Source organism: Chrysemys picta, chromosome 13 (assembly GCF_011386835.1).
Source record: "Chrysemys picta bellii isolate R12L10 chromosome 13, ASM1138683v2, whole genome shotgun sequence".
Lineage (NCBI taxonomy): Eukaryota > Metazoa > Chordata > Testudines > Emydidae > Chrysemys > Chrysemys picta.
Window position 1 is genome coordinate 19097112 of NC_088803.1, and position 19958 is coordinate 19117069.

The window sequence follows — 19958 nt, forward strand, 5'->3', positions numbered from 1 at the left end:
CACAGGTGAGACCCCAGGTGCGCTCTGCTGCCATCATGCTCTTTACAAAGTTGCTTAACACAGTGACGAGGAGGCAGAAGCCCCTGCTGCAGGAGGAAGTGACCCGCAGCCTGGTCCCACTGCTCCTTCACTTACAGGACGAGGACCCTGACGTGGGCAAGGTGAGTCCCGCTGCCATGTGCTCCCTGGTGCAGCAGGCCCTGACTGCTCCAGCTCTCCTGCTAGGTCTGTCTCCAGAGCCGCCTCCCAAAAGTGAAAAATCTCAGCCCTACCTGCTTACCCAAGCAAGTTCCCTGGCCTTCAATGGACACACAAGTGGAAATGTTTTATGGCTCCCAGCAGCCACTTCCTAAGTCACTGAACTGCAGCCACCATGAAGATCAAACTCCAGGAGCCTCCACTAATAGGAACAAAGAGACACCAAGGGTCAGCAGGATACCATGTGATCCCCACATTCCTTTCCCTCATTGATCATTTCAGCTGGCTTTTCACTGCAGAGTGACCACAGATTCCAGCTCTTCTCATGATGCAAACTCTCCTTGTCCCATCTTGTGTTGCAGAGGTGTCAGAAAGCCTTGGCTGGGTGTTTTCAGCTCCTGGGATGGTCTTGTCCTAAGCAGATTAACAGCAAGAAGGCTTGGCATACCCATCCCCAGGTGGTGGACAAGATCTGCCAGCACTCTGTAAGTGAACAATCGGCTTCTCATGAGTGCTGCTTCTAGATGTGGGACCAGAAACGTGTTCCCTCACTCACTGCTCTGATTGCATGTCTAGTACTAGCATACTGCACTCTGGCTTCCTCTTAGAAGCACCCAGCTCCCCCACTGCTCCCAGTGCCTGTCAGATCTGAACAGCCAGACCTGGCCAGGAGTTCAGTACGGAGGTGAAAGCTCAGAACATAAAGAATCAGTTGATGGCAAAAATGCCTTCTGAATCCTGCAGGAACCTGGATGTCCCCATTTTTCACCTTACCCCAGCCCATTGGCCACTTCTGCACCGTATTTCTTATGCTCTGCACCCTCTCTAATGTCCTCCCCAGATGAAGCCCATACAACCGGGCTTCAGTGTTCTCTAGTGCCTAGGGTTACCATTCGTCCGGATTCCCCCGGACATGTCCGGCTTTTTCAGGTTAAAAATAGCGTCCGGGGGGAATTTGTCAATGTCCGGACTTCCCCTCCTCCCCCCCCCCCCATGCAGAGCGTGCGCGCGGCTAACAGGGCAGCCGGTGCTCCAAAAGCCAGAGCCAGAGCTGCACTTCCCCGCTCCTCCCTCCTGAAACTTGACACCACTCCCCTCCTCCCCCGCCCGCCCTGCACTCACAGATCGCTGGCCGTTCGCCTGGAGCTCAGAGCATGCTTCCCCCCAGCTGTGTTTACTGCAGCACAGTAAGGGGGCCGGGGGCCAGAGAAGCGGCAGGGAGGTTCGGGGGGGGGGGGTAATCAAGAGACAGGGAGCAGGGGGGAGGGTTGGATGGGTCAGGGAGTTCGGGGGGGGGCTGTCTGGGGGTTGGGGGTGTAAGGTTTTGGGTAGTCAGGGTACAGGTGGGGGGGGTCTCAGGGGACAGTTAGGGGACAAGGAGCGGGGGGGGGTGTTTGGGAGTTCTGGGTGGGGCTGTCTGGGGGTTGGGGGTGTAAGGTTTTGGGCAGTCAGGGTACAGGTGGGGGGGTCTCAGGAGGGGGCAGTTAGGGGACAAGGAACAGGGAGGCTTAGGTAGGGGGTGGGGTTCTGGAGGGCAGTTAGGAGCAGGGGTCCCAGGAGGGGGCAGTCAGGGGACAAGGAGCGGGGGGGGGGGGGTCCGGGAGTTCGGGGCAGACTTTCTGGGGGAGAGTGGATAAGGTTTTGGGCAGTCAGGGTACAGGTAGGAGGTAGGGTCCTGGGGGGCAGTTGGGGGGGTCTTAGGAAGGGGCAGTTAGGGGATAAGGAGCAGGAAGGCTTAGGTAGGAGGTGGGGTTCTGGAGGGCAGTTAGGAGCAGGGGTCACAGGAGGGGGCAGTCAGGGGACAGGGAGCAGAGGGGTTTAGATGGGTCAGGAGTTCTGGGGGGGGCTGTCAGGGGGTGGGGGTGTGGATAAGGGTTGGGGCAGTCAGGGGACAGGTAGGGGGTAGGGTCCTAGGGCGCCAGTTAGGATGTGGGGAAAGTCTCAGGAGGGGGCAGTCAGGGGACAAGAGGCAGGGAGGCTTAGGGAGGGGGTGGAGTCCTGGGGGGCAGTCAGGGGACAAGGAGTGGGGGGGAGGGTTGGGGGTTCTGAGGGGGCAGGAAGTGGGAGGAAGTGGAAGGGGCAGGGGCGGGGCTAGGACAGGATGGGGGCGGGGCTAGGACAGGATGGGGGCGGGGCTAGGACAGGATGGGGGCGGGGCTAGGACAGGGGCGGGGCTAGGGCGGGGCTCCTCCCGTCCTCTTTTTTGATTGTTGAAATATGGTAACCCTACTAGTGCCAGGCTCCAGCCCTGCAGTGCCAGCAGCTCAGACACCAGCAATGTGTCTGGTGACACTCTGAAATGGTCATTTAATGACTGCCTGGCATGTAGATGGTCGCCCCCAGGATACATGGAGATGGGAGCTGCATTCTTCCCACCCCTCCAAGCCAAGCAGATGAAATCTCTCTTCTCCTCACCCTGCGGCCCCAGCAACAAGAAGCTTCTTTGGTTTCTATTCCTAGGTGCTGAAGCTCAAGAACGTATCTGACATCTTGCTCCAATGTCTGGATCACCTCCAAAGCCCCCAAGCTCCAATACGACGGGCAGCAGCCATCTTTATCGGTAACCACTACTTTCCTTAAGCAACTTCTATCTGAGAGGTTGTCCTGTGTTCTGCTTGGAGGGCACTAGCAGCAAGAATTAACCCCCTGGGATCCTAGTGTCTAGATTTCCTGCCCTTGAGGCAGTTGGGCTGGGGATTATATCAAAAGGCCTGGAGCAAATTACAACCCTACCCTCCAGCTCCACCCACTGGAATCCCTGTGGTACTGCAGCAATACCATAGCCATTGGCAATCAGGCTCTCTGCATCTTCCAAGACATGAGCCTCTCTGTCTTGGAGCTTGTGGACTTGTCTGATTATCCCAGGGACCACTTGAAAGCTGTTTTGCTTGTTGGAAAGACTGACATTTTTTAAAAGGTAGCCCCAGGGGAAGTGAAAACTCCTGCAAGATTCATTTCCATTGTACGTTCCAGGTTGCACTGTTTGAAGCTCAGAGCCCGCCATGGTCAGGCAAGAGAAGGAGCTGATACTTCAGTGTAAGTTGTTGCCACATGGCTGTGTTTGCATATGGAAGGAGAGCTCATGCTCCTTGTAGAATATCAGGGTTGGAAGGGACCTCAGGAGATCATCTAATCCAACCCCCTGCTCAAAGCAGGACCAATCCCCAGATAGTGTTTGTTTGTTTTTTAAACCCCAGTTCCCTAAATGGCCCCCTCAAGAACTGAACTCACAACCTGGGTTTAGCAGGTCAATGCTCGAACCACTGAGCTATCCCTCCCACTTGTGAACCAGTCTAGGAAAAAGTGCAACTCCCCCGCCATGCTGCTGCATTGAGTTCAATTTAGACGTGGCCAGAGGTAGCTGTTGTGAGAGCCTGGACATCAGTCCCAGCTTTGTTTTCTCTGATGTCAGGCGTCACTTCCATCTCCAGGTGCCAGAAGGTTTTACAAGGAGAAAGTAAATGCCAGGCAGGGTGAGAGGCCCTGGCATGTGTCAGGGAGATGGTGCTAAGGAGGTGGATGCCCCAGAATGCAGTGGAAGATGGTGCTGCCAAGGGCAGATGTCACTGAGGACTTAAGGGGTTATCAGATGGCGATGACACTGATAGCCCTGGTGGGTCCAGAGCATCTGGGAGGAGTTAGTTGCTGTGGAAGATCAGGGGTGGCTCCAGGCCCCAGCGCAGCAAGTGCGTACCTGGGACGGCAAGCCACGGGGGGCGGTGTGCCGGTCGCCGTGAGGGCGGCAGTCAGGCAGCCTTCGGCTGCATGCCTGCGGGAGGACCGCCGGTCCCGCAGCTTCGGCGGCAATTCGGCGGCAGGTACACTGAAGGCGCGGGACCAGCAGATCACCAACAGAAACGCCGCTGAATCCACGTGACCAGCGGACCGCCCGCAGGCATGCCACCAAAGGCCACCTGACTGCCGTGCTTGGGGTGGCAAAAAACATAGAGCCGCCCCTGTGGAAGATACAGAGGCCCATGGTGCAGGTGCTAGGGCATGCTAATACGATATGTGTTTTGACCTGAGCTTCCTCTCTCTGTCTCAGCTCTCAGTGGCCTGCAGCAAGATCCGGATTTCTCTGTCCATGTCAGTATCTCACGGGCCATTCAGCAAGTTCGGGATGGTGGCAGAAACCAGTCACGTCAGACCCTAGGAGCTAGATTCAGGAACCTGCTCTGCTGCTTGACTGGCCAGGAGGAGAGGGAAAATGCTCCTGACAGAGATCTCTTGGGTGGCCCGGACCCTTCCCAAAACCACCGATGGGACTCAGGAGGGCCCTGAGTTCCCACAGAGAAGTTGGTGACTGGAGGAGGTCAGCTGAGCCACCACTCCAGCCCCGAAGCCAGTGCCTGCATGATCCTGTGGTAATTACCTGCATTGTTCCCCATGAGATGTAGGCAACTGGCGATGAGTTTAAGTGACCCCAGTATTCATCAGAATGACGGCTACTGGCTCCAGCTAAACAAAAAGGTGACAAGACTGTTAGTGTAAAACCAAGGGCCTTTGCTCTCACGTCTCTGTCTTCCTTCCATAATGGGACGAGTTGCAAGATAGCTGGTTCATTACATCCCTTTCTTCTGATTAGCCTCCGATCTCTGATACATTCTTTGTGACCTTGTAGGAAGAGATGGAATCTGTGCATTAGCCCTCTCATGCTATGGAGCCACAAGAAGGTTTGACAGCAGAAGTAGATGCAGTGTGGACGAATCTACGAGGGACTAACAGGTTCATGCCATATGGTATGTTCGCTAGCTGATCTGCAAACTTGTGCTTTGGTCCCCTCATCCTTCTCCAGGTATTTATCCAGCTCCTCTCCATCCTCTCTGGTTCTATGCAATCCAGCCCAAATAGGGATAATTCTCCTTCACAAGCCTCTTATCTTACATAAACTGACCTTTCTCTAGACACGTATCCTACATGATAGCTAAGTTCAAAGCTGTCTGTGAAGAGTTGCAGAGGGATCTCCCCAAACTGGATGACTGGGCAACAAAATGGCAGATGAAATTCAATGTTGATAAGTAGAAAGTAACGCAGCTTCCATGTACAACTGAGGGAATTCTGCACCAAAAAATTAAAAATTCTGTAAAATTCTGCATATTGTATTTGTCAAAATAACAATATAATCACACCATTTTCCATTATTTGCTGACACATTTTTTTAATAAATTACCAAAATTAGGGATGTCGATTAATCGCAGTTAAGTCACGCGATTACCTGAAACATATTAATTGCGATTAAAATAATTAATCATGATTAATCACAGTTTTAATCACACTGTTAAGCAACAGAATACCAATTGAAATTTAGTAAATATTTGGAATAAATGAAATTAATAGGCAGCAAGTTTAAAACAAACGTAAGGCAGTACATCTTCACACAACGCACAGTCAACCCGTGGAACTTGTTGCCAGGGGATGTTGTGAAGGTCAAAGGTATAACTGGGTTCAAAAACCACTAGATACATTCATGGAAGATAGCCACTGATGAATCTATTAGCTAAGATGGTCAGGCACACAACCCTATGCTCTGGGTGTCTGTAACAAGGTGCTGCAGGACCCTGTTGGCTCCTAACCCTGTTGGGCTGATAAAGTCACTTCAGTAACCTCCGGTGCAGTTTATTTACACGTTGTGCTCTCACCACCTTTTCACCATACAAGTAGCCCTTTACCTACAGGCAGGAGGGAGAGGAGAGCTACCTCCCTGCTTCCACTTCCTGCCTTTTCCCTTTCTTCCTGCTCCTCTCCTGGCTTCCTTCCCCTGAGGCTTTTATACAGCCCCAGCCTAATTAGGCAGCAGCTGTCTCTACTTCCCCAATTAGGGCCAGGTGGTCTAATCAGCTCCAATTCATCTCCCTTAATTGGAACCGGAGTGACCAAGGGCTGGCTCAGCAGCTCCTGCTCAGCTCCCTGTCACAGTGTCCCTCAACCTGGGACTGGATGATGGGGATGGATCACTTGATAAATTGCCCTGTTCTGTTCATTCCTTTGGAAGCATCTGGCACTGGCCACTGTCAGAAGATGGAATGCTGGGCTAGATGGACCACTGGTCTGATCCAATATGGCTGTTCGTATGATCCAGGCCTCTAGTTCCCCTTGGACAGTTAAATAAAACCCTTCATTGCTCCATCCATTGACATTATATAATCTCACTTTTCTTTAGACACTTGGGCCAGCACTTTCAAACATGGATGTCAAAAGTTAAGTACCTAAATCCATACTTCTTCTTCAACGCTTAGCCGAACGGTCGGCCGTAGCAATTGTTCACCATTGATCCGTTCCTGTGCTTGACGGGCCGAGAGCCCAACGTCGGAATAGACTTGAGGCACCCATGTAATAGGGGTCCTGCCTCTGGGCTGCCTGCATCCCTTGATTGATGGAATTGTCTCTCGGATGGTACGAGCCACTCAAAGAACGGCGTTCGCCGGAACCTCTTGTGGCATACTCACGACATGTCTGAAAAGCATAAGACGCCATCTGCGGACAATGGCCCCAGTAGTCTGTAGACCGGAGCGACCATAAACATCTGCTTTACAAATGAAGTCGTTCCACTCTATGCCCAATATACAACGTTGGCATTTTATGTGGAAAGCCTCCAGCTTTGCCCACTCTGAGTGGCGCAGTCCCAATGTTTCGCAACCGTACAGCAGTACAGAGAGGATACAGCTCGATTAGATCCTGAACTTGGTTGTCGTGCCGAGATGATGTTGATTCCGTCTTCATTGTAAACGACCCATGACAGAGGCTGCAATGCCACACTCAGGCATCTAAATAAATGGCCTGACCTTTCTCAAATGCTGAATTCCAAGAACTTCCCACTCGAATCTGCCGAAGCCGTGGCTGTTCAGCTCCTATGAAAATCAATCCACTCGTTTAGATGCCTGAATATGAATGTTAGTGCCAGACTTTGGACAGTGACATAGGAAGACATTGGCCTGAGCCTATTCATGGACTCTCATCCTACAATCCAGCCCCTCAACAGATACATCCCAGCTTCTGACTGTGAGCCATTCAGCTACAATGGGAAGGCCTAGATGCTGTAAGTGAATTAACATGTAATGATAGATAGAAAGATAGATAGATTAGTATAAGCTATTCTTCCTACCATCTGCCGTAGGGATTTGCTCTGTAGAGCTTGCTGTCCCTGTAACTCATGGGTATTTATGTTCCAGAGGCCCACATGAGAGAGGGAAGGATTTCAGGCCCAAGGCCCAAGTGGGGCAGGAAGAAGCACACGCTCACCTCAGTTGCCTTCTTTGCTGAGGTAAGTTTTGTTGACTTGTTGAACTGAGATTGCAGAGCGTTGCTCAGTCCCATATTCTCACAACTAGCAGTGCCCCATATATATGTCTGGGGCACCTTGCAACCTCATTTCTCTCATGTCTCTGTCTTCCTTCCATAACAGGATGAGTTGCAAGACAGCTGGTTCATTACATCAGCCACGGCATTATTGACCTTTTCCCTTTCTACTGATTAGCCTCCGATCTCCGATACATTCTTTGTGACCTTGTAGGAAGAGATGGAATCTGTGCATTAGCCCTCTCATGCTATGGAGCCACGAGAAGGTTTGACAGCAGAAGTAGATGCAGTGTGGACTAATCTATGAGGGACTAACAGGTTCATGCCATATAGCAGGCCTGCACAACATACAGCCCGCGGTGGCGTGCCTGCCCGCCGACAGGAGCCAGCAATGCGGGCGGCTGAGTCCAGCCCAATCAGAGCTGCGGTGGCGGGGCTTTCAGGCACCCCCCCTGACCCAATGCCGGCGCCAGCGCAAGGATATTTTTGCGCCCTCGCGCGCCACCTCCCCCCCTGCCCCAAGCAGGACACAGGCACGGAGCCCTCGCGCGCTGCCAGCTCCCTCCCCCCCGCCCCAAGTGGGACACGGGGATGGAGCCCTCGCGCGCTGCTGCGCCTCCACCTGCCCCCGCCCCAAGCGGGACACGGGGATGGAGCCCTCGCGCGCCGCCACACCTCCACCCGCCCCCGCCCCAAGCGGGACACGGGGATGGAGCCCTCGCGCGCCGCCACGCCTCCACCCCCCCCCGCCCCAAGAGGGACACGGGGATGGAGCCCTCGCGCGCCGCCACGCCTTCAAACCCCCCCACACCGCCCTAAGCGGGACACGGGGATGGAGCCCTCGCGCGCCGCCACGCCTCCACCCCCCCCGCCCCAAGAGGGACACGGGGATGGAGCCCTCGCGCGCCGCCACGCCTTCAAACCCCCCCACACCGCCCTAAGCGGGACATGGGGATGGAGCCCTCACGCGCCGCGGCGCCTCCAACTCCCCCCCGGCCCCAAGCGGGACACGGAGCCCGCGCGCGCCGCCTTCCCTCCCCACTGCCCCAAGGGGGACACGGGCACGGAGCGCTCGCCCCCCCCCCGAGCAGGACACAGGGCTCTGCCACCGCCCCCGTCCTGAGCGCTTTTTGACCCCCCCCCCCGGGACTCCTGCCCCATCCAACCCCCCGCGTTCCTTGATGCCCCCCCCTGGACTCCTCCCCATCCACCCCCTTCCCTGTCCCCTGACTGCCCTCCACCGCCCCATCCAACTCCTCTCCTGATTCCCCATCCAACCACCCCTTCTCCCTGTCCCCTGACCACCCTTGGAACCCCTGCCCCTGACTGCCTCCCACCGCCCCATCCAACCCCTGGTCCTTCCTGACTGCCCCCCGGGACCCTTGCCCCCATTCAATCCCCCGGTTCCCTGCCATCTGACCGCCCCGACCTCTATCCAGCCCCCCACCACCCTCCTGAACTCCCCTGCCCTCTATCCAACATCCCCTCCCTGCTCCCTTACCGCGCTGCCTGGAGGTGGCTGGCGGTGCTACAGCCACACCGCTCGGCTGGAGCCGGGCCATGCTGCCACTGCGCAGTGCCTGGAGCACCAGGTCAGTCTGAGCTTGCAGCCCCCCCGCTTCCCGCGAATCAGCTGTTCACGCAGGAAGCCTGGGAGGGCTGAGAAGCAAGCGGCACCTTCGGGCTCAGGCCCAGGGAGGCAGAGTGGAGGTGAGCTGGGGCGGGGAGCGGTTCCCCTGCGCGCCCCTCCCCCCGGGTTACCTGCTGTGGCACGGACGGCTCCCCCCACCCCAGCTCACCTCCGCTCCATCTCCGCCTCCCTGGGCTTGAGCACGAAGCCGCTGCTTGCTTCTCTGCCCTCCCAGGCTTCCCGCGCGAACAGCTGATTCGCGGGAAGCCGGGGGGAATAGGGGGAGAAGCGGGGCGGAGTGTTCAGAGGCGGAGGCGGAGCGGAGGTGAGCTGGGGCCGGGGAGCGGGGCCGAGAGCTGGAGCACGCATGGGGTCGGCTCTTAAGGCGCCACTTTTGGATAATGTGCTCAGGGGGAGCAGCCGCTCCCTCTGCTCCCCCCTAGCTACAGTCCTGGTCACTTCAACTTACCGGTTGTTAAATTTAGAAGCCCTTTTAAAACAGGTTCCGCGCAAGACAACTGGTTCTAAAAGGGCTTCTAAATTTAACAACCGGTTCCCACGAACTGGGCAGTGAGGGAGATCTGTGTGTGTCAGGGCACTGGGGGTCTGTGTGGGGCATTGTTTAGTTGTGGTGGTGGGGCTGTGGGGAAGGGCCCTGGGAGGGAGGGAGGAGAAATCTGTGTGTATTGGGAAACTAGCGAGTGGGGTGCTGATGTGTATTAAGATGTGCTGATGTGATGTGGGGTGCTGATGTGTATTAAGAGTTACCAGCTGGATTGAGGACTGATAGATTTGGACAGAGTTTATATTGAATGGGCAAATGAAAAAGATTGCAGGGAAAAACAGTCAGGTTAGTTTAGCAGTCTTTGCCATTTTAGATTTGGTGCTGGTGAGTAGTGAGGACCTCGTTGAGGAAATGGTTGTAGGGGACAACCTTGGCTCAAGTGATCTTGAGCTAATTCCATTTAAACTAAATGGAAAGATTAACAGAATTAAATCGGAGACTAAGGTTTACGATTTCCAAAGGGCTAATTTTAATAAATTAAGGAGACTGGTTAGGGAAGTGGATTGGACTAACATATTTAGGGATCTAAAGGTGGAAGGCGCCTGGGATTATTTCAAGTTGAAGTTGCAGGAGCTGTCAGAGGCGTGTATCCCAAGAAAGGGAAAATGGTTCGTAGGCAGGAGGTTTAGACCGAGCTGGATGAGCAAGCATCTCAGAGGGGTCATTAAGAAAAAACAGGAAGCGTACAGGGAGTGGAAGAGGGGGGGATCAGCAAAGAAACCTACCTTATTGAGGTCAGAGCATGTAGAGATGGAGTGAGAAAAGCCAAAAGCAGAGTAGAGTTGGACCTTGTGAGGGGAATTAAAACCAATAGTAAGAGCTTTTATAGCCATATAAATAGGAAGAAAACAAAGAAAGAAGAAGTGGGACCGCTTAAGACTGTAGATGGAGTGGAGATTAAGGATAACTAGGCATGGCACAATATCTAAATGAATATTTTGCATCGGTATTTAATGAGGCTAATAAAAGGCTGAGGAATAGTAGAAGCGAGACGGATGGGAATAAAGGAGTGGGGATTGACATTACCGTATCCGAGGTAGAAGCCAAACTTGAACAGCTTAACGGGACTAAATCGGGCGGACCGGATGATCTTCATCCGAGAATATTAAAAGAACTGGCGCGGGAAATTGCAAGCCCGTTAGCGATAATTTTTAATGAATCCATAAACTCGGGGGTGGTACCGTTTGACTGGAGAACAGCTAATCTGGTTCCTATTTTCAAGAAGGGGGGAAAAAGTGACCCAGGTAACTACAGGCCTGTTAGTCTAACATCTGTAATATGCAAGGTCTTGGAAAAAATTTTGAAGGAGAAAGTAGTTAAGGACCTTGAGGTCAATGCCAATTGGGACAAATTACAACACGGTTTACGAAAGGTAGATTGTGCCAAACCAACCTGATCTCCTTCTTTGAGCAAGTAACAGATTTTTTAGATAAAGGAAATGCGGTGGATCTAATATACCTCGATTTCAGTAAAGCGTTTGATACGGTATCGCATGAGGAATTATTGGTTAAATTGGAAAAGATGGGGATCAATATGAAAATCCATAGGTGGATAAGGAACTGGTTAAAGGGGAGACTGCAGCAGGTCGTACTAAAAGGTGAACTGTCAGGTTGGAGGGAGGTTACCAGTGGAGTTCCTCAAGGTTCGGTTTTGGGTCCGATTTTATTTAATCTATTCATTACTGACCTCGGAACCAAATGTAGGAGTGGGCTGATAAAGTTTGCGGATGACACAAAGTTGGGAGGTATTGCCAATTCGGAGAAGGATCGAGATATCCTGCAGGGAGATTTGGATGACCTTGTAAACTGGAGTAATAGTAATAAGATGAAATTTAATAGTCAGAAGTGTAAGGTTATGCATTTAGGGATAACTAACAAGAATTATAGTTATAAGCTGGGGACACATCAGTTGGATGTAACGGAAGAGGAGAAGGACCTCGGAGTCCTGGTTGATCGCAGGATGACTATGAGTCGGCAATGTGACGTGGCCATGAAAAAAGCTAATGCGGTCTTGGGATGCATTAGGCGAGGTATTTCTAGTAGGGATAAGGAGGTGCTGGTTCCGTTATACAAAGCACTGGTGAGACCTCATTTGGAATACTGTGTGCAGTTCTGGTCTCCCATGTTTAAAAAGGATGAACTCAAACTGGAACGGGTACAGAGAAGGGCCACTAGGATAATCCGAGGAATGGAAAATCTGCCGTATGAAAGGAGACTCGAGGAGCTCGGTTTGTTTACCTTAACCAAAAGAAGGCTGAGGGGGGATATGATTGCTCTCTTTAAATATATCAGAGGGATAAATACCAGGGAGGGAGAGGAATTATTTCAGCTCAGTACTAATGTGGACACTAGAACGAATGGATATAAACTGGCCGTCGGGAAGTTTAGGCTTGAAATTAGACGAAGGTTTCTAACCATCAGAGGGGTGAAGTTTTGGAACAGCCTTCCAAGGGAAACAGAGGGGGCGAAAGACCTCTCTGGCTTTAAGATTAAGCTTGATAAGTTTATGGAGGGGATGGTTTGATGGGATACAGTGATTTTAGTCAATAGGTCAATAACAATGGTCAATGATGGGATATTAAAAGTTACTAAAGAGAACTTTTCCAGGCGGTCTGGCTAGAGAATCTTGCCCGCATGCTCGGGGTTCAGCTGATCGCCATATTTGGGGTAGGGAAGGAATTTTCCTCCAGGGTAGATTGGCAGAGGCCCTGGAGGTTTTTCGCCTTCCTCCGCAGCATGGGGCAGGGGTCGCTTGCTGGAGGATTCTCAGCGACTTGAAGTCTTTAAATAATGATTTGGGGAGTTCAACAGCTAAGTCAAGGGAGAGAATTCTTCCAGGAGTGGGCGGGTCAGGTTTTGTGGCCCGCATCATGCGGGAGGTCAGACTAGATGATCATAATGGTCCCTTCTGACCTTAGAGTCTATGAGATCTCTCTCACTGCCCAGCACCCCCCAACAGGCCCCCACTGCCTAGCACCCCAAAACACACAAACCTCCCCCACTGCCCAGCGCCCTCCACACCCTCACAGCCCAGCACCCCCCGCACACCTCCCAGACACTCACTCCACCACACCCTTCCCCCTTCCCTGGCCGCATTCACCAGCCCTGCTGGGAGGTCTCTGGCTCCTAGGGTGAGAGCGGGAAGGGGAGTCTCCAGTGGTGAGCGGGAGCCGGTTCGTGGGAACCGGTTGTTAAATTTAGAAGTCCTTTTAGAACCAGTTGTCCTGCGCAGGACCGGTTCTAAAAGGGCTTCTAAATTTAACAACCGGTAAGTTGAAGTGACCAGGACTGTAGCTAGGGGGGAGCAGAGGGAGCGGCTGCTCCCCCTGAGCACATTATCCAAAAGTGGCGCCTTAAGAGCCAACCCCATGGGTGCTCCAGCTCTCGGCCCCGCTCCCCGGCCCCAGCTCACCTCCGCTCCGCCTCCGCCTCTGAACACTCCGCCCCGCTTCTCCCCCTCTCCCCCCCGCTTCCCGCGAATCAGCTGTTCGCGCGGGAAGCCTGGGAGGGCAGAGAAGCAAGCAGCGGCTTCGCTCTCAAGCCCAGGGAGGCGGAGACGGAATGGAGGTGAGCTGGGGTGGGGGGAGCCGTCCGCACCACAGCAGGTAACCCGGGGGGAGGGGCGCGCAGGGGTACCGCTCCCCGCCCCAGCTCACCTCCGCTCCGCCTCCCTGGGCCTGAGCGCAAAGCCGCCGCTTGCTTCTCAGCCCTCCCAGGCTTCCTGCGCGAACAGCTGATTGGCGGGAAGTGGTGGGGCTGCAAGCTCAGACTGACCTGGTGCTCCAGGCACTGCGCGGTGGCAGCGTGGCCCGGCTCCAGCCGAGCCGCGCGGCTGTAGCGCCACCAGCCACCTCCAGGCAGCGTGGTAAGGGAGCAGGGACGGGGTGCTGGATAGAGGGCAGGGGAGTTCAGGGGGGTAGTGGGGGGCTGGATAGGGGTCGGGGCACTCAGATGGCCGGGAACAGGGGGATTGAATGGGGGCAAGGGTCCCGGGGGACAGTCAGGAAAGAGCAGGGTTTGGATGGGGCGGTGGGAGGCAGTCAGGGGCAGGGGTTCCAAGGGTGGTCAGGGGACAGGGAGAAGGGGTGGTTGGATGGGGAATCAGGAGAGGAGTTGGATGGGGCGGCGGAGGGCAGTCAGGGGACAGGGAAGGGGGTGGATGGGGCAGGGTCCCGGGGGGACATCAAGGAACGCGGGGGGTTGGACGGGGCACGAGTCCCGGGACGGGGGGGTGTGCCAAAAATCGCTCAGGACGGGGGCGGTGGCTGAGCCCTGTGTCCCGCTGGGGGGGCGGGGGGAGGCGAGGGCTCCATGCCCGTATCCCGCTTGGGGCAGTGGGGAGGGGCAGCGGCACGCGCGGGCTCCGTGTCCCACTTGGGGCCGGGTTGGGGGGGGGCGTGGAGGCGCGCCACCAGGAGCTGCCCCACGAGCGCCGCCACGCCAGCCTCGGGACTTTGTGTGTGTGGGGTTTAGAATCCCCCCGCGGGCCGCACAGTGAGCCCCCACGGGCCACATGTTGTGCAGGCCTGGTCGTGTGGCATACTCTCCACATGTCTGAAAAGCATAAGATGCCATCTGCGGACAATGGCCCCAGTAGTCTGTAGACCGGAGCGACCATAAACATCTGCTTTACAAATGAAGTCGTTCCACTCTATGCCTAATATACAACGTTGGCATTTTATGTGGAAAGCCTCCAGCTTTGCCCACTCTGAGTGGCGCAGTCCCAATGTTTCGCAGCCATACAGCAGTACAGAGAAGATATAGCTCGATTAGATCCTGAACTTGGTTGTCGTGCCGAGATGATGTTGATTCCGTCTTCATTGTAAAGGACCCATGACAGAGGCTGCAATGCCACACTCAGGCACCTAAATAAATGGCCTGACCTTTATCAAAGGCTGAATACCAAGAACTCCTCACTCGAATCTGCCGAAGCCGTGGCTGTTCAGCTCCTATGAAAATCAATCCACTCGTTTAGATGCCTGAATATGAATGTTAGTGCCAGACTTTGGACAGTGACATAGGAAGATATAGGCCTGAGCCTATGCATGGACTCTCATCCTACAATCCAGTCCCTCAACAGATACATCCCAGCTTCTGACTGTGAGCCATTCAGCTACAATGGGGAGGCCTAGATGCTGTAAGTGAATTAACATGTAATGATAGATAGATAGTATAAGCTATTCTTTCTACCATCTGCCGTACGGATTTGCTCTGTAGAGCTTGCTGTCCCTGTTACTCATGGGTATTTATGTTCCAGAGGCCCACATGAGAGAGGGAAGGATTTCAGGCCCAAGGCCCAAGTGGGGCAGGAAGAAGCACACGCTCACCTCAGTTGCCTTCTTTGCTGAGGTAAGTTTTGTTGACTTGTTGAACTGAGATTGCAAAGCGTTGCTCAGTCCCATATTCTCACAACTGGCAGTGCCCCATATGTATGTCTGGGGCACCTTGCATCCTCATTTCTTGACCTGTAAGTGGGGTGGCCTGGGGTTTATGTAAAAGGCAGGGATTGTGTTGAAACCATAATCATCCAGGTACTTCTGAGGAAATCCCCCTGGAACAGTGGAAATAGCGTAGCATTCGGCCATCAGTCCCTCGGTAATTTCCCAGATTGTGACTGAGTTTGATTTCCCGTGAGACGTCTTGAAAACTGCTCTCTTTGTTGAGAGGCTGAACCTCTGAAAGTTCGCCCTGGAGAATGTAAGCATTGACAGGAGAGCTGTTGTGTTGATTCCCTAGGGCGCACTGTCCAGCACCCCGGCAGACAGACCCAGATCAGAAGGCCTGGACTTGGTACGTGAACGTAAGTAATATCCTTAGGTTAGTGTAGTGAGGAAGCAGAGGTCCCAGGGTGTGGGTCAAGGAGATGGCAATGGGGACGCAGAGGCCCTGTCATGGCACCAATGGGGTCTAATTTGTACTGTATGCTTTGGTCATCCACTGTTTGATGATCCTCTTCTGTAATGGGCGCCATTGGCCTGTTGTAATGGCTCCAACACCACCCTCCTCCCAGCCTCAGGAGAGGGAGGTGTTTCCAAGGGAGAGGGGGCATGGCTGCGGCATCCCCGAGGCTTCTCTGCTTTATGCTGGGGGCTGGCCCAGTGGCCAGATGGCCTCCAAGTTGGTGAGGGTGGCGCACAAAAGCGGCTTTCAGGCACATTCCCACGCAGCTGCCAGGATCTGCACTGAGCCTAGGATCTGCAGAACCATATCACAGGCTGGGCCTCAAGGCTGGCAGGTTGGCAGATGCTGCACTGAGCAGCAGAGTTACTCTGTGTCCTGAGTCAGGAAGCTTTTCTGCTGCTTCACTGATCAGAGGAGCCTGGTAGTTAAATGAGGCAGGAAGATACACCTGGTTAATGCAAAGACACAGATGGAGCCCTGGAAGCCCATATTTCCTGGTGTTTAGTCAAAGAAGATCAGGCCTGGGCAATATGACTTGACAGTCCTCAGCAAGGACTCATCAGAGAGACCCTCAGATGTAAAGAGGGAGGAGGTGGGGGATATTGGGTACAAACTCCCCAGATCCAGTTCCTTAGTCCGGGATCTGAGTGAGGGTCAGACCAGCCCGTCAGTCAAAGGAAATAGTGGACAGTGAGATGGTTATAGGCTAAGCCTAGAGACGCAGGAATGAGTCCAACCCCTCTTTGTTCAAGGTGGCCTGATCCAAACAAAGCTCACGGAAGTCAGTCTCTCTGTTGTCTTTAATGGGCTTTGGCCCAGGCCCATGGAGAAGGGAATGTGTTCTTTGAGCCCTACAAAGGACAGAGCAGAGACCATTTCCGTCATTAATAGTGTGATGATTGAGCTGGAATAAAGCTAATCCAGGGCTCCCCTTTCTCTGCTGTTGCTAAACTTCTTTTTTCCTTGTTGATCCCCCAACACACGAACTGCTGGGCACCGCCAAAGTCCACAAAGAGGAGAAAAGAGGGAGGAGCAGCATCCGCCTGCTAAAATTCATGGCTGAGGACGGACCAAGTAACCTTTGACCTTGGCTAGCTCATTATGCGTTCCACAGGGGACCCTTATTACATAACAGTACAGTGATTGGCCAGCCCCAGGCTGGCAGGATAAACCCAGAGCACAGCAACCTCTGTCCTCATGGCTAAAATGGGCTAGTGCCACTAGACTGGGCCTTGCCTCCTTCACCTCTATTACGCAGCAGTAAGGGTGTGAATCACAGCAAGGAGATCAAAGCTCTGTAGAGCTAAAGACAAGCTCTCTCCTCGCCACCTTTCATATGGCAATTCTCACCCCTCCCTCACCCCCACCCTCCCACACACACACACATTTACAGAGGAGACTCTAGACAAAATACAGCAAAGGGCAAAATAACTGGTCCCTGGACTGTGGGAGGAGAGTTATGGGCACGGAGTGAGGGAGCTGATGGCAAGGGGTAGGTTCCGGGCGAGTGTGGTCCCGGTGATCAGCGAGCCTACGGGAGTTATTCACATTCTCAGGAGGCCGGGGCAATTGCTTAAAACTAAGACAGGAAAGCTGGAGGCAAGACCACGTTAACCATGAAAGCAGCCTGTTGGTTTGCCTGGGACGGGGTCAGTCCAGCTCGCAGCGTAGTTCTCCTACAGTCGCTCTGGACTGACTCTGGCTCTTGTCCCCACTGAGTCTCCCACCCCAGCCACCATGCGCACATGAGCCCAGGGCGATTCTGAGGAGACCCCTATTTTCTGAACAACGGCTTCAGGAAGGACCTGGCTGGCTGGGAAAGCGCAGAGCACTACAGAGCCGGCTGGGCCCCTCATGTTTTTCAGCCTGTTGGCATATTGGATTCAGACTAATTCTCAGGCTGAACTCTATTTAGAACAGGTACCTTTGTTCCTTCCTGCGCTAACATCACTCCGCTTTGGGGGAGAATAAGGACAAAGGCCTATTAGAGATCTGTAGAAAGCCGATCTGGGAGACAGATTCTTCCACAGCTGCTACTGTGAGATTCTGACAGCTTCCTCTGAACCACCGGGTGCTGGCTGCTGTCAGAGAAGGGGTCCTGGACTGGATGGAACTCAAGTTTTGATTCAGTCTGCTAATGCCTATAGCTAGTCCTTCACTAGTCAGTACCAGACGCCAAGAACCAGCTCCTCGGATGGTGCTAATTGGCTTAGCGCTATGGACGGCAATGGAGCTCTGCAAATTCCCACCAGCTGAGGATCTCTAGCCCTGCAGCATCAGTGACTCAGGACACTGGAGGGTGTTGGCCGAGGCTTTGAAATGATCATGGCAGTGAGAGATGGGCTCAGACTGGAAACCCCAAACCCAGCACTGGTGGACTTGGGGACGCTGAGATCTGGATCCGGAGCCAGAGCTGAATGATGTGGCTTGGGGCAGTCGCTGATTACAATAACCCCTGGTGTGTATCTGGGCTGTGTGCACTGCACACTGGGCTCCCAACTGCAGGATTTGACTAGTAGCCTTTAAAAAAAAAAATGGTTTTGTGGTGCAGAAGGACAAGGAAAAATGTGACCCCTGTCCCAGACCCTGAGCTATTTCTGTGGTCCAGGGGTCCCTTTACGAACACAGCAGCCATCTCCATACAGCAGCTAACAAAAAAAAAGCTTCCATGATCCTTAAATCCTGACCCTGTCCCTCTTCCATCCTGCACTGTCCTTTATTACACAAAGGCCTTGTCTACACTTACGTCAGCACGTAGGGTGCGTGTAGCTCCACGTGAAAGGCTGTGGTAGGGAGGGCAGCCAGGCTCAGCTTGGGGAGCTGCCGGTGCCATTCCGCACTGCCTCCCCCCACCAGAGCCTTTCCCCACTGGAATCTTTCATTGCCGTGGGGAAAGGCTCTGGCAGCGGGGAAGGGGCAGGACTCTACCCTACTAAATATAGCAGCGTAGACACGGGAGGCCCTGCATGGGCATGTAGGGTGCATAGCCATAGGGTTCAAGCGTCCCTTTACTTGCCTTAGCCAGGCCTCACCATCTACACTGCTGTTACACCCGTGCTAGCAGGGTCGAAATAGCCCCAAGTGTAGACCTACCCAAAGCAACCACCTCTGTTCCTGGAGTCCTAATTGACTGCGCTTGAAGAGGCTTGGGGATTGCAAAGGAAGGCAGGGTCCAAGTTAACAGCCTAGCCCAGCAGCAGCCCCTCTGGTGGGAATTCGTCCTGGGCTCACTGCAAGGAAACAGTTCCCCCTTACTTAGGACTTTGTATTGTTCTTCCAAAAAAGTAAGGCAGAAACTAGTCATGTAAGCCACTCACCACAGGGTGGCGCTGATGCTCTGCCTCCCCTACGTTTTTCTCCTCTTAGGTCCCTTTGCAGCGGATCAGATTATGTCCGGTCTCTGTACCCATTGATGCAGTCTGAGTAGCAGGAGCCCTTCAGCCCCACGGTGACATGGGCTGTTACGTGTTTGAATGATTAATCCTTCTTCTTCCTATTCCAGGCCAGAAGGGCTGAGGTGCTGTTTCCCGAGGAGCTGTTCCAGGACTAGTGAGGTAAGCACAGACACGGGCCGTGCACTACAGCTCTAGGTACACCCAGGAGCGCCGCCAGCGTTTTTGCTGCCCTAGGTAGCGGAAGGTCCCGCCCCCGAAATGCCGCCCCCGACAGGCGGCAGAAGGTCCCGCCCCCGAAATACCGACGACAACGGGGGCAGCCGAAGATCCGGCCGCCGCGGTCGCTGCCCCCCAAATGTTAGCGCCCAAGGCAACCGCCTAGGTTGCCTAATGGGTTGTGCCGGCCCTGGGTACACCCCTGTAACCCTAGAGGGGCAGGAAACGTGGTCCTTTCAGGTGGAAACGATGGTCATTTTAATATGAGTGTAGGGTGTTTAGCTGCAAGCTGGATGGATAGAAACAGAGAGTTTGGAAGATCAATATGTAGCTGAAGATCATTGTTTTTACTGTGTTTTCCCCCCTCTCATAGGAGCCTTTCCAAGCGTCACAGAAGGACGGGCCAGAGTTAACATGGCATCGAGTTGTTTGTTGCATAATAAAGCTGCTGCTGATTTCCAAGTGTGTGCGGCCAACTTTCCTCACTGTGCACTAAGCTGCATGTAGCCATGTGACTGAGATGTCGGCCTTCTCTTTTCTGGGTACTGCACCTTTAATAGTAGAGGAATCGTGCTGGCTGCCAGCATCCTGGCTAGGGTTGCCAGGTGTCCAGTTTTCGACCGGAACACCCGCTCAAAAAGGGACCCTGGCGGCTCCGGTCAGCACTGCTGACTGGGCTGTCAAAATTCGGGTTGGCGTGGGGCTGGCAGGCTCCCTACCTGGCTCCGCGCGTCTCCCCACAAGCAGCGACATGTCCC

General features: G+C 53.9%; 2 long non-coding RNA genes across 5 annotated transcripts; both read left to right on the forward strand.

Annotated features, from left to right (window-relative positions):
• Nucleotides 1-1255: 1255 nt before the first annotated feature.
• Nucleotides 1256-8535, forward strand: LOC135975281 (uncharacterized). 4 transcript variants are annotated; one of them, XR_010592211.1, is made up of 8 exons: nt 1258-1385; nt 2659-2758; nt 3172-3234; nt 4244-4668; nt 4820-4937; nt 6359-7234; nt 7368-7459; nt 7601-8512. It is a non-coding gene; the product is annotated as an uncharacterized LOC135975281 (long non-coding RNA). The 4 variants fall into 4 exon arrangements; XR_010592212.1 differs by having other exon boundaries at nt 1259-1385; nt 4244-4562; nt 7601-8511; XR_010592210.1 differs by having other exon boundaries at nt 1256-1385; nt 4244-4993; nt 7601-8535.
• Nucleotides 8536-14006: 5471 nt separating this feature from the next.
• On the forward strand, nt 14007-19663 carry LOC135975280 (uncharacterized). Its single transcript, XR_010592208.1, has 5 exons — nt 14007-14825; nt 14946-15037; nt 15425-15488; nt 19092-19143; nt 19574-19663. It is a non-coding gene; the product is annotated as an uncharacterized LOC135975280 (long non-coding RNA).
• Nucleotides 19664-19958: the final 295 nt, after the last annotated feature.